The sequence below is a fragment of the Phyllobates terribilis genome, unplaced genomic scaffold (assembly GCF_046119375.1).
Source record: "Phyllobates terribilis strain yellow unplaced genomic scaffold, ASM4611937v1 Scaffold_12__6_contigs__length_324123572, whole genome shotgun sequence".
Classification (NCBI taxonomy): Eukaryota; Metazoa; Chordata; class Amphibia; order Anura; family Dendrobatidae; genus Phyllobates; species Phyllobates terribilis.
The window spans coordinates 75,310,126-75,323,981 of NW_027362772.1; positions in this window are offsets into that span (position 1 = coordinate 75,310,126).

The window sequence follows — 13,856 nt, forward strand, 5'->3', positions numbered from 1 at the left end:
AAAGAATTGTGTGTTTATTTCAATTAAAGGACTTTATTCTTGGTGTTTGTGTTTTTTTTTTTAACTTTGACTATGGGGTTAGTAATGGGGGTGTCTTATAGACGCCTCTCCATTACTAACCTGGGCTTGATGTCAGCTGGCATTATAAGCTGACATCAACCCCAACCCTATTACCCCACTGCCACCGCTACAGGGCAGTGGGAAGAGCGAGGCTAAGTGCCAGAATTGGCGCATCCTATGGATGCTCCATTTCTGGGGCGGCTGACGGCTGGTGTTTCAAGCCTGGGAGGGGGCCAATATTCATGGCACCCTTCCTGGGCTATTAATATCAGCCCCCAGCTGTCTGCCTAGCCTTTGCTAGCTAATAAAATAGGGGGGACCCCACCTCATTTTTTTTGGGGGGTCCCCCATTTTAATAGCTAGTAAAGGCTAGGTATTCAGCTGGGGGCTGATATTAGTAGCCTGGGAAGCTCCATGGGTATTACCCTCTTCCCAGGCTTCAAACATCTGCCCCAGCCGTCTGCTTAACCTCCGCTAGAGACCAAAATTAAGGGGAACCCCAGGCCAATTTTTTTTTTTATAAATCCTTTATTTTAACACTAAATGACAAGTACAGTAACCAACACTGTCACTGTACTTCATATATATGTGACTGACATGTTTCTATCTATCTAATCTATGTGTGATGCTCTATTCCTTCTTGTCTAAATTGTCGGGTACCGGTGTATGCCGCTGCTGAATTGCCGGCCGGCTTTTTTAAAGAGAGCGTCTTCTGAGCAGTTTGTCAGCTTTTGGACACATTTGAAGGTGTTTTCTATGTGTTTCTATGTGTTTTTGTTTGCCTGCCATTGGTTTTAACGGTGTTCGACGGTGTTCTAAGGTGTTCGACGAACAGTTCGACGAACAGTTCGACGAACAGTTCCTCGAACATCCCGGTGTTCGACGAACCGAACCGAACCCGAACACTATGGGGGTGGCTCAACACTAATGGTGAATACTAATTGTTTTTCTTTTACAAGTATCTTAATCTTTATACTACTTTTCAATACCCCTTTAATGTGGTGCAAGTTATTATCTATTGCTTTGCTTGTGATTTGTACAGAGCCATAAATCATTAGGTATTTAGTAGTAACGCACATTAGTCTTGTTTTCACTTTCTTCAAGTTTTGAGAACTTAGTTGAACGCTTAAAATTCACGCTGTGCGATACTCAAGCAAATCTGGAATCAAAAATATAATTGAAAGTTTATAAATATATTTGCCAAAAAGAATCCTAGTAATTAAATCAAAGAAGAAAGAGGCAGAAGTCATAGAGCAGCTTGTAGTCAATATTATTTTTGCCCTCCTTCATCTACAGCTGTACTTTTCTAGACTCCTGGGGGAAAGTATTCAGAAGTGTCCTATTTTACCTTACCTGGTGTTGACTCAATTAACATTTCGAGATAAGTGGAGTAAGACATCCAGCTTTGAAAATTAAAATTGTGTTACTCTATTGGCATCGTTTATGCTATATGTGTCTGAGCAAAAATCTGTCAAGCTTGTATCATGAGTGATCGGAATCCTCAACAAAATTCATGGAAAAGAAAGGGTGTAAACCTCTGTGTGTAGTCTATCCTTAAACTTTCCCATTTTTAATTTTGGAAGGAGAAATGGTCACGGCTACTTTTTTCACCTTAGATATCAAAAGCAAAATATCCCCCTGCCGAAGAGTTTAGTGGTCCTTAAAAGTCTTCTAGGGTCTCTGAATAGTAAAGGGTTGTCTCATCTTCTAAAATGGGTAAAATTAAACGTTATTGTAAAAACAATCAACTTCGCAATTTACTTCTTATAAAATATCTTGTCTGTCCTCAAGAATGGAAGGATTTTTAATGTTATAGCTAACTGTGCATTGCCTAGGTCTTGCAGAGTTGGGTGGTCTCCTAGGCAAGGTGTCACGCACAGTGTGGGAAAGACTAAGTGCAATATGAAGGGATGAGGGGGAGGGAACCCAGACAATAGGGACAGGGGGAGTGGAGACCCCTAGACAGATCTAATAACACCTTGCCTCCCCTACAGTCCCTACATTGGTTCCACACCAATCGCTGAGGAGGAAACCTAAGTCCTGTATATCCCTAGAGCTAGACCCAGAATAGGGAGAGGGAGGGGATGAGCACTGGTCAGTCCCCACTATAAACTAAAGACAACAAGGGACACAAACAAAGGGGGAGAAACTTAGCTTGAGCAGCCTCTAGAGAGATAACACCAAACATCCTCCAAGTGCAGCAGAGAGGAAGTAAGCAGATTGCTATAGCTTCAAGCCTTCACAAGGGAACACGTGAATATCACTAATGATCTCCTGCAGCAAACTGACAGTTTTTAACTCCCATGCAAGGGTGTGTTAATTCACAACAGGAGGGAGGTAGCTGCTGGGTCCTAAAGGCAGAAAGGTTAAGAAGGCGTCTGCAATGCCAGGTGCAGCAACCTTCTACAAACAGATCCAGAGTGACTGTCTGTTACACCTGACACACCCGTGACATAAGGAGAGCAGCACTTGCAAGCTCTTTTCTCTAGAGCTTGAAGCACAGCTCTGAAGCAGGTTGATTGTCTGAATCTCGCCAGTTTCAGTGCCACTGCACTCCTCTAATGCTGAAGAAGCAGTGCAAAGTTGGGGCCTGGTGCTCAGCCATGCAACTGGTCCCAACTATTAATTTTCAGAAGAGTACTGTACCCGTGCAAGCAAGAAGCCAAGGAGATGGGAAGTGACGTGCTCCTGAAAATAGAAGATGAAACACATTAAAAAATTATATTTATAAGGGGTTGACCCTTTCAGAAAATATTAGCTGGTCGGCACAGGTTGTTGCAAGAGAACAATCTACACTTTACTTTCCCTTCTTTGGTCAATTGAAGTATTTCCCGTTTTACCCCAGTCTCTGTTGTTTGGGTGCAGTGGTGACATTCTAAGGTGCCCAAGACAGTAGCCAAGGGCGAGCTGCTGCTTCATAACACCCTGGCACTTTGCAGACAAATTGTGTCCCAGTCCGCATGTGCTGTACTGTGTAAGGTGCGTTACTCTCACTTGCAGGCTGGAGGCTTTCGCTGTCTCCATGTCTTTGGTTCCAGGATCAGCCACACACACATTAGGGGACACCCTATTCATTTTAACAAGTTCAACTATACTGGACAGTTCAAGTACATCAGTCTTTAACATGCAGCATCAGTCATAGCACCCTTCGGCACTTGTATCTTTCACACAGTACATTTCCATCACTTTCTTACATTCATCTTGGACTATCCCTACTTTAACAGGTCCTGTTAGCCCTAGGGATTTCCTATCTAGCACCGCTGTATTCCCTAGATCCACTACATATCCCTCACATGGTTACACCTCCATCTTCCTTTGTATGGAAGGGTTAAGGGTACTCTCCATAGCACCTCTATCGAGCCGTAGACTCCGGACGTTGGAGGAATGTCCGCAGGAAGTTTTGTATGACCTCATACCCCCAAACGTTTTGTCCAGACCATGCTTTCGGCTCACTGCACCTTGAATTTCACCTTGCCTCAAACGAACACTTGCACTAACTTTCTCACTAACTGCCTAAACCAGGAAGTGGTTCCCTATTTAATTGCCCTAGACCCCTCCCAATCTGGGTTAGTCCCAAACATTTAACTGTTTCTTGCCATAATATATCTACAGTAACTATCTATCTCTAACCTAAGCACTAAACAATATCCTATATTTTCCCTGCATCTGAGCTGAGTGTATACTACTCAAATAGGCATTATCTTTACAGTATTCACACAGTACCTACAAAACTATACATTAGTTACATTACATTACAATAAACTGTATGACCCAGTACACACTTCACATGGCACCATAAAACACAGTAAAAGAACGCAACACTATTCTTATAATTCGACAGGGTAGTCCACATGGGTAAAAATGGGTAAAATTAAACGTTATTGTAAAAACAATCAACTTCGCAATTTACTTCTTATAAAATATCTTGTCTGTCCTCAAGAATGGAAGGATTTTTAATGTTATAGCTAACTGTGCATTGCCTAGGTCTTGCAGAGTTGGGTGGTCTCCTAGGCAAGGTGTCACGCACAGTGTGGGAAAGACTAAGTGCAATATGAAGGGATGAGGTAGAGGGAGCCCAGACAATAGGGACAGGGGGAGTGGAGACCCCTAGACAGATCTAATAACACCTTGCCTCCCCTACAGTCCCTACATTGGTTCCACACCAATCGCTGAGGAGGAAACCTAAGTCCTGTACAGTACAGACCAAAAGTTTGGACACACCTTCTCATTTAAAGATTTTTCTGTATTTTCATGACTTTGAAAATTGTACATTCACACTGAAGGCATCAAAACTATGAATTAACACATGTGGAATTATATACTTAACAAAAAAGTGTGAAATAACTGAAAATATGTCTTATATTCTAGGTTCTTCAAAGTAGCCACCTTTTGCTTTGATGACTGCTTTGCACACCCTTGGCATTCTCTTGATGAGCTTCAAGAGGTAGTCACCAGAAATTGTCTTCTCTTCACAGGTGTGCCCTGTCAGGTTTAATAAGTGGGATTTCTTGCCTTATAAATGGGGTTGGGACCATCAGTTGTGTTGTGCAGAAGTCTGGTGGATACACAGCTGATAGTCCTACTGAATAGACTGTTATAATTTGTATTATGGCAAGAAAAAAGCAGCTAAGTAAAGAAAAACGAGTGGCCATCATTACTTTAAGAAATGAAGGTCAGTCAGTCCGAAAAATTGGGAAAACTTTGAAAGTGTCCCCAAGTGCATTTGCAAAAACTATCAAGAGCTACAAAGAAACTGGCTCACATGAGGACCGCCCCAGGAAAGGAAGACCAAGAGTCATCTCTGCTTCTGAGGATAAGTTTATCCGAGCCACCAGCCTCAGAAATCGCAGGTTAACAGCAGCTCAGATTAGAGACCAGATCAATGCCACACAGAGTTCTAGCAGCAGACATATCTCTTCAACAACTGTTAAGAGGAGACTTTGTGCAGCAGGCCTTCATGGTAAAATAGCTGCTAGGAAACCACTGCTAAGGATAGGCAACAAGCAGAAGAGACTTGTTTGGGCTAAAGAACACAAGGATTGGACATTGTCCAGTGGAAATCTGTGCTTTGGTCTGATGAGTCCAAATTTGAGATCTTTGGTTCCAACCACCGTGTCTTTGTGTGACACAGAAAAGGTGAACGGATGGACTGTACATGCCTGGTTCCCACCGTGAAGCATGGAGGAGGAGGTGTGATGGTGTGGGGGTGCTTTGCTGGTGACACTGTTGGGGATTTATTCAAAATTGAAGGCATACTGAACCAGCATGGCTACCACAGCATCTTGCAGCAGCATGCTATTCCATCCAGTTTGCGTTTAGTTGTACCATCATTTATTTTTCAACAGGACAATGACCCCAAACACACCTCCAGGCTGTGTAAGGGCTATTTGACCAAGAAGGAGAGTGATGGGGAGCTACGCCAGATGACCTGGCCTCCACAGTCACCAGACCTGAACCCAATCGAGATGGTTTGGGGTGAGCTGGACCGCAGAGTGTAGGGAAAAGGGCCAACAAGTGCTAAGCATCTCTGGGAACTCCTTCAAGATTGTTGGAAGACCATTTCCGGTGACTATCTCTTGAAGCTCATCAAGAGAATGCCAAGAGTGTGCAAAGCAGTCATCAAAGCAAAAGGTGGCTACTTTGAAGAACCTAGAAAATAAGACATATTTTCAGTTGTTTCACACTTTTTTGTTAAGTATATAATTCCACATGTGTTAATTCATAGTTTTGATGCCTTCAATATGAATGTACAATTATCATAGTCATGAAAATACAGAAAAATCTTTAAATGAGAAGGTGTGTCCAAACTTTTGGTCTGTACTGTATATCCCTAGAGCTAGACCCAGAATAGGGAGAGGGAAGGGATGAGCACTGGTCAGTCCCCACTATAAACTAAAGACAACAAGGGACACAAACACAGGGGGAGAAACTTAGCTTGAGCAGCCTCTAGAGAGATAACACCAAACATCCTCCAAGTGCAGCAGAGAGGAAGTAAGCAGATTGCTATAGCTCCAAGCCTTCACAAGGGAACACGTGAATATCACTAATGATCTCCTGCAGCAAACTGACAGTTTTTAACTCCCATGCAAGGGTGTGTTAATTCACAACAGGAGGGAGGTAGCTGCTGGGTCCTAAAGGCAGAAAGGTTAAGAAGGCGTCTGCAATGCCAGGCGCAGCAACCTTCTACAAACAGATCCAGAGTGACTGTCTGTTACACTTGACACACCCGTGACATAAGGAGAGCAGCACTTGCAAGCTCTTTTCTCTAGAGCTTGAAGCACAGCTCTGAAGCAGGTTGATTGTCTGAATCTCGCCAGTTTCAGTGCCACTGCACTCCTCTAATGCTGAAGAAGCAGTGCAAAGTTGGGGCCTGGTGCTCAGCCATGCAACTGGTCCCAACTATTAATTTTCAGAAGAGTACTGTACCCGTGCAAGCAAGAAGCCAAGGAGATGGGAAGTGACGTGCTCCTGAAAATAGAAGATGAAACACATTAAAAAATGATATTTATAAGGGGTTGACCCTTTCAGAAAATATTAGCTGGTCGGCACAGGTTGTTGCAAGAGAACAATCTACACTTTACGTACTTTCCCTTCTTTGGTCAATTGAAGTATTTCCCGTTTTACCCCAGTCTCTGTTGTTTGGGTGCAGTGGTGACATTCTAAGGTGCCCAAGACAGTAGCCAAGGGCGAACTGCTGCTTCATAACGCCCTGGCACTTTGCAGACAAATTGTGTCCCAGTCCGCATGTGCTGTACTGTGTAAGGTGCGTTACTCTCACTTGCAGGCTGGAGGCTTTCGCTGTCTCCATGTCTTTGGTTCCAGGATCAGCCACACACACATTAGGGGACACCCTATTCATTTTAACAAGTTCAACTATACTGGACAGTTCAAGTACATCAGTCTTTAACATGCAGCATCAGTCATAGCACCCTTCGGCACTTGTATCTTTCACACAGTACATTTCCATCACTTTCTTACATTCATCTTGGACTATCCCTACTTTAACAGGTCCTGTTAGCCCTAGGGATTTCCTATCTAGCACCGCTGTATTCCCTAGATCCACTACATATCCCTCACATGGTTACACCTCCATCTTCCTTTGTATGGAAGGGTTAAGGGTACTCTCCATAGCACCTCTATCGAGCCGTAGACTCCGGACGTTGGAGGAATGTCCGCAGGAAGTTTTGTACGACCTCATACCCCCAAACGTTTTGTCCAGACCATGCTTTCGGCTCACTGCACCTTGAACTTCACCTTGCCTCAAACGAACACTTGCACTAACTTTCTTACTAACTGCCTAAACCAGGAAGTGGTTCCCTATTTAATTGCCCTAGACCCCTCCCAATCTGGGTTAGTCCCAAACATTTAACTGTTTCTTGCCATAATATATCTACAGTAACTATCTATCTCTAACCTAAGCACTAAACAATATCCTATATTTTCCCTGCATCTGAGCTGAGTGTATACTACTCAAATAGGCATTATCTTTACAGTATTCACACAGTACCTACAAAACTATACATTAGTTACATTACATTACTATAAACTGTATGACCCAGTACACACTTCACATGGCACCATAAAACGCAGTAAAAGAACGCAACACTATTATTATAATTCGACAGGGTAGTCCACACTTTTACAGTACAGACTAAAAGTTTGGACACACCTTCTCATTTAAAGATTTTTCTGTATTTTCATGACTTTGAAAATTGTACATTCACACTGAAGGCATCAAAACTATGAATTAACACATGTGGAATTATATACTTAACAAAAAAGTGTGAAACAACTGAAAATATGTCTTATATTCTAGGTTATTCAAAGTGGCCACCTTTTGCTTTGATGACTGCTTTGCACACTCTTGACATTCTCTTGATGAGCTTCAACAGGTAGTCACAGGAAATGGTCTTCCAACAATCTTGAAGGAGTTCCCAGAGATGCTTAGCACTTGTTGGCCCTTTTGCCTTCACTCTGCGGTCACCCCAAACCATCTCGATTTTGTTCAGGTCTGGTGGCTGTGGAGGCCAGGTCATCTGGCGCAGCACCCCATCACTCTCCTTCTTGGTCAAATAGCCCTTACACAGCCTGGAGGTGTGCTTGGGGTCATTGTCCAGTTGAAAAATAAATGATAGTTCAACTAAATGCAAACCAGATGGAATAGCATGCCGCTGCAAGATGCTGTGGTAGCCATGCTGGTTCAGTATGCCTTCACGTTTGAATAAATCCCCAACAGTGTCACCAGAAAAACACCCCCACACCATCACACCTCCTCCTCCATGCTTCACGGTGGGAACCAGGCATGTAGAGTCCATCCGTTCACCTTTTCTTCGTCGGACAAAGACACGGTGGTTGGAACCAAAGATCTCAACTTTGGACTCATCAGACCGAAGCACAGATTTCCACTTGTCTAATGTCCATTCCTTGTGTTCATTAGCCCAAACAATTCTCTTCTGCTTGTTGCCTGTCCTTAGCAGTGGCTTCCCAGCAGCTATTTTACCATGAAGGCCTGCTGCACAAAGTCGACTCTTAACAGTTGTCGTAGAGATGTGTCAGCTGCTAGAACTCTGTGTGGCATTGACCTGGTCTCTAATCTGAGCTGCTGTTAACCTACGATTTCTGAGGCTGGAGACTGGGATAAACTTATCTTCAGAAGCAGAGGTGACTCTTGGTCTTCCTTTCCTGGGGCGGTCCTCATGTGTGCCAGTTTCTTTGTAGCGCGTGATAGTTTTTGCAATTGCACTTGGGGACACATTCAAAGTTTTCCCAATTTTTCGGACCGACTGACCTTCATTTCTTAAAGTAATGAAGGCCACTCGTTTTTCTTTACTTAGCTGCTTTTTTCTTGCCATAATACAAATTCTAACAGTCTATTCAGTAGAACTATCAGCTGTGTATCCACCTGATTTCTGCACAACACAACTGATGGTCCCAACCCCATTTATAAGGCAAGAAATCCCACTTATTAAACCTGACAGGGCACACCTGTGAAGTGAAAAACATTTCCGGTTACTACCTCTTGAAGCTCATCAAGAGAATGCCAACAGTGTGCAAAGCAGTCATCAAAGCAAAAGGTGCTACTTTGAAGAACCTAGAGTATAAGACATATTTTCAGTTGTTTCACACTTTTTGGTTAAGTATATAATTCCACATATGTTAATTCATAGTTTTGATGCCTTCAGTGTGACTGTACAATTTTCAAAGTCATGAAAATACAGAAAAATCTTTAAATGAGAAGTTGTGTCCAAACTTTTGGTCTGTACTGTACATCATCATGTCAACAGCGCTGTAACCAATCACTGAGCCGAGCAGCTTGTGCTTTCTACATTGAGTTAAGTGATTAGCTGCAGTGCTCTCTATGTAATGTCACCACTGCAGCCTATACAAAGTCACCAGTGCAGTGCCAAAAACACAGTGCTGGACCAAGAGAGGAGGAGTAAACTGTGGTTGCTTTTTTCAAACTGTACCGGCAGGAAAACGGTTTCTGAAAGGGGACTATACTTTTAATGTCAAGGGTATAATTATAGGGCATGTAAAGGTTGAGCTCTGATGACCATGGAAGCTCAGAAAGTTTCTTTGTACTATAAGGGTAGACCTACATCATAAATGATGGACAATAACAGGGGTATAAGGCATGCACAGGATTAAGCCCAAGGAAGCTCCAAAAGTTTCTTTGCACTATAAGGGTAAACCTACATCATAAATGATGAACAATATCAGGGCTATAATTATAAAGCATGCACAGGTTGATGCCCAAGGAAGCTCCAAAAGTTTCTTTGCACTATAAGGGTAGACCTACATCATAAATGATGGACAATAGTTGGGTAGCCAATATAACAACTTTACAGTGCAGCCCCTACAGTATAAATCTATACATCTCTCATGTATATTTTCTTGAATTTCCTTTGCTCTCACACTTCCCCTACAACTTTCTTGGCTAATGGACCTCTTTTAACTCCAGCACATTTTATTAACAATGCTGGTTTTGAGCCACAATTAGTGCTAATCAGTTCTCAGGACCCTTTGTAATATCCAGTGTTTTCAACTTGACATTTACGCTATGAATTCTAATGCATTCAATTAACTTTTATTCGTATGCCATTTCTGAATTTGGACAGAGCTTGCGTGGAGTTCATTATTTGACAGGTGGTATTTCTCTTCTAATGCATTTAGATGACTGGACAGAAAGAAAAAGAAAAAAAAAAAAAAAGCTAATGCTAATTTTTCTACTCTATAAATTCATAAGAAATCTGCATCACAAATTCCTGCTGCAAAAACTGCATTAAAAATCCATTACATTGACTGGTAGCCATAATTTCCCTCCAGGGTGCTGTCCACTTTGAACAATCCATTTTGGCTATAAGGGCCCCCAAACAATAAAATAATCACAGGTTATCCTGTTTCTTTGATCGCAAGTGATATGTTGTAATTTTGTGGGAAAACCAGCCAACAAGTGCTCAATTATCTTGCAGCGCCACCACAGGGCAAATAAAGCATTACTCAATTCTCTTTTAAGTGCACTGTTGGGTCCTCCAACTGCAGAACAAGAAACAGTCTTTGTAGTTGTTCTTCACTTTGGTTAAAAGATGGTGGTGGTCTTCAGAGACAGGACTAGGAAAGGTCATTGAGAAGGAAGGAGCATAATTTATGGATTTTTTCCAGAGTGAGAAAACTCTGGAACTGTGAGTGGCAAAAACATTTTGTTTTAAAGTTTATGGACTAATTTAGAGGGGCGTCTGTTTCTCCGGATTTGTTCAACCTTGACTGCTGCAATCATGACCATTCAGTGTGATTAACATCTTTTTCCTTGTGCTCAGGAATAGCTTTCATGCAGGACACGGTGTGCTTGCATGAGAGCTCCTACAGTGAAGCTATAATTGGGCTCCGTGAAGGAGATGTTCATCAAACCAAGTGGGCTTGATTAAAGCATTCAAGGTCAGACCTAGTCCTGAGGAATAGATGCCCTGCTCGACCTGTCCTGGGTCTTGACAGGCAACACGTAAATCAGCATGAGCCAGGACCTCAGGTTATGCAGGTCAGTTCACAAACAAACAGAGCAGGTAGCAAAAGTGAAGCAGAGACAGGTGTATGGATACATCCAGAAACTGCCAGAAGCAGTATAGGAAACTGGTATCTTTCATCAGGAAGCAGTTAATCACAGAATATAGACTGGAGTCTCACAGCATGGCAATTGTTAAATACATGAGTAACCAAGAAGTAAATGCAGTCTGGTATCTCCCAGCATGACAATGGTTAAATACAGAAGTAACAAGAAGTAAATGCAGTCTGGTATCTCCCAGCATGACAATGGTTAAATACAGAAGTAACCGAGAAGTAAATGCAGTCTGGTATCTTCCAGCAGGGCAATGTTTAATTGCAGCAATGTAAATGAAAAGTAAGCGAAGTCTGGTATCTTCCAGCAGGGCAATGGTTAATAGCAGCGATGCAACAGAGAAGTAAATGCAGTCTGCTCTATTCCAGCACGTTAATAGTTAATAGCAGCAATTTAATAGAGAAGTTAATGCAGTCTAGTATATTCCAGCAGGTTAATAGTTAATAGCAGCAATTTAACAGAGAAGTAAATGCAGTCTAGTATCTTCCAGCAGAGCAATGGTTAATAGCAGCAATATAATTGAGAATAAATGCAGTCTGGTATATTCCAGCAGATTAATTATTAATAGCAGCGATGTAACAGAGAAGTAAATGCAGTTTGGTATATTCTAGCAGATTAAAAGTAAATGTCAGGGGGTAATAGAGAAGTAAATGCAGTCTGGTATATTCCAGCAGGTAGAAGCAATGTAACAGAAACATAAATGCAGTCTTGTATCTTCTAGCATGGTAATGGATAATAGCAGCTATGTAACAGAAGTAAATACAGTCTGGTATCTTTTTGCAAGGCAATGATTAATCACAGGAATGAAATGAAGTTTTGGTTAACTGGAGATACACTTGAAGAAATATGTTAACTTGATTGCAGTGGTCAGGTGTGAACAGTTGTGAAACGTTGGTAACTTGCTGATAAATTGGTGTGGGCAACAACTAAGTAAACAGGACTGAACTTGAAAATATCTCTTGTTGTAGCAAGGAAGTCATGAGAAGCTGAGAAAATGGTAGTCACCTGGCTGGAGCTCAGCCATGAGAAGTAGCAGCATGTTTCTGTCAAACTCAACTGCGGGCAATACTACTCAATATCCAAGCAGCTGGCCTTTGACAAAGCTGAACTTAAAGACTTAGGGTGATGATGACGTCAAAGAAGTTCATCTACTTACCTTAAAACCCTGCATGGACCAATGTATAGGGAGGCAGCTATTGGAGAAGGCAGCCAGGACAGGTAACTCTCAGGGATTAGGCTGTGTATGATATTGGTGACAGTTTAGGGGCCATAGAAAATTTGACAGAAACTCTTAAATCTGACATCATAGTGTTAATGTAGTAAAGAAATACTGAAATAATATTTTTATAAATTGAAAAAAAAAAGTTTCAAAAAGTTGCTCTTGAAGCTAAATGCTTTAAAATGAACAGTTTTCCAATATGACTACAACTGTGCATCATTGATGTGACCAGTCCATAGTGAAATAATATTCTGGCTATGGTAGAAACAGGGACAACTTTTTTTGTGTCTTTTTGCATTAGTGCTCATTGTATCTTTTTTTTTAGTTTGTTTATATTCCAAAACTTTCATTAGTATTTCCTGTGTTACTTTTTTCCGAGGCCCGCGGACTGTGGATCTTTATTTCATCCTCGTCTTGTCGCTGACAATGTTTTAATTATGAACCTACAGTTATTGCTCGGAAGGTCTTGGGGATATAAATAATAAAAAAGGTAATGAAAGAATGGAAATGTAGAAATAAGAGAAACAATGAGAGATTTTTCTTAGCGCTCCACAGGACTCTCTCTTTATCATGCTTGTCAGATCGTCCAGCTCCAACTGCTTCACTTAATGGGGGCGATTGCTGAATTGGCCAGTTGCCTAGGAAACTGTTACCATAGAGACATATGTCTTAAAACCCCTAAAACCCCACCTTCTAGTTCTGTTTTGTCTTGGAAACTTTACTATCAATTTCCATTAAAAAACTAATTGCAAGGAATTTTTCAAGTGATTGCATTGTAACAACTTTTTAGAAGAAAAAAAAAATTCTAAATGGGTCTAAAAGTTGTGCGCTGATATATTTGATAAAATATTTTAACAAAACTTCTTTTTTTATGTACTTAGCCTTAAATCCTTTGCCTGGACATGAAACTAAATGATAAAATTTCAAATGCCTTTAGCCACCACTAGAGGGAGCTTACTACATACTATTTTATCATGTCAGAGCATCAGCAGTATGCAGTCAGCTCCTAAGCTCCCTCTAGTGGTGGCTACAAGGTAGAATATTTTAGCATTTAAAGTGGATCTGACACCAGATTTCACGGTACAAACTGCAGACATTCTTAGATACATCCTAGACCCAATGAGACTTATCTACTTACCTAGATAACGTATGCAAGAATGGCTGTATAATCTTTTGTGAAATTTTAAACTCAATCAATACCTCCTCAAGGTCCCTCCTCCCTGCTGCTGATGAAATCTCACACTGCTCACTACAAGCTGCAGCTGTCATTCTTTTCCCTGGACTCCTAAAACCCTCATTTTTAACATTAGGATTATACAGCAATTGTTATATGTTTTTTTTACGATAAGTACACCAGTCTCATCAGGTCTGAGAGTCCTGATGTAATAATGTGTGCAGTTTGTATTCTAAAATCTAGTAACAGACACAGACCCTCTTCAACTGTGTCTACACAAGGGACTTGAC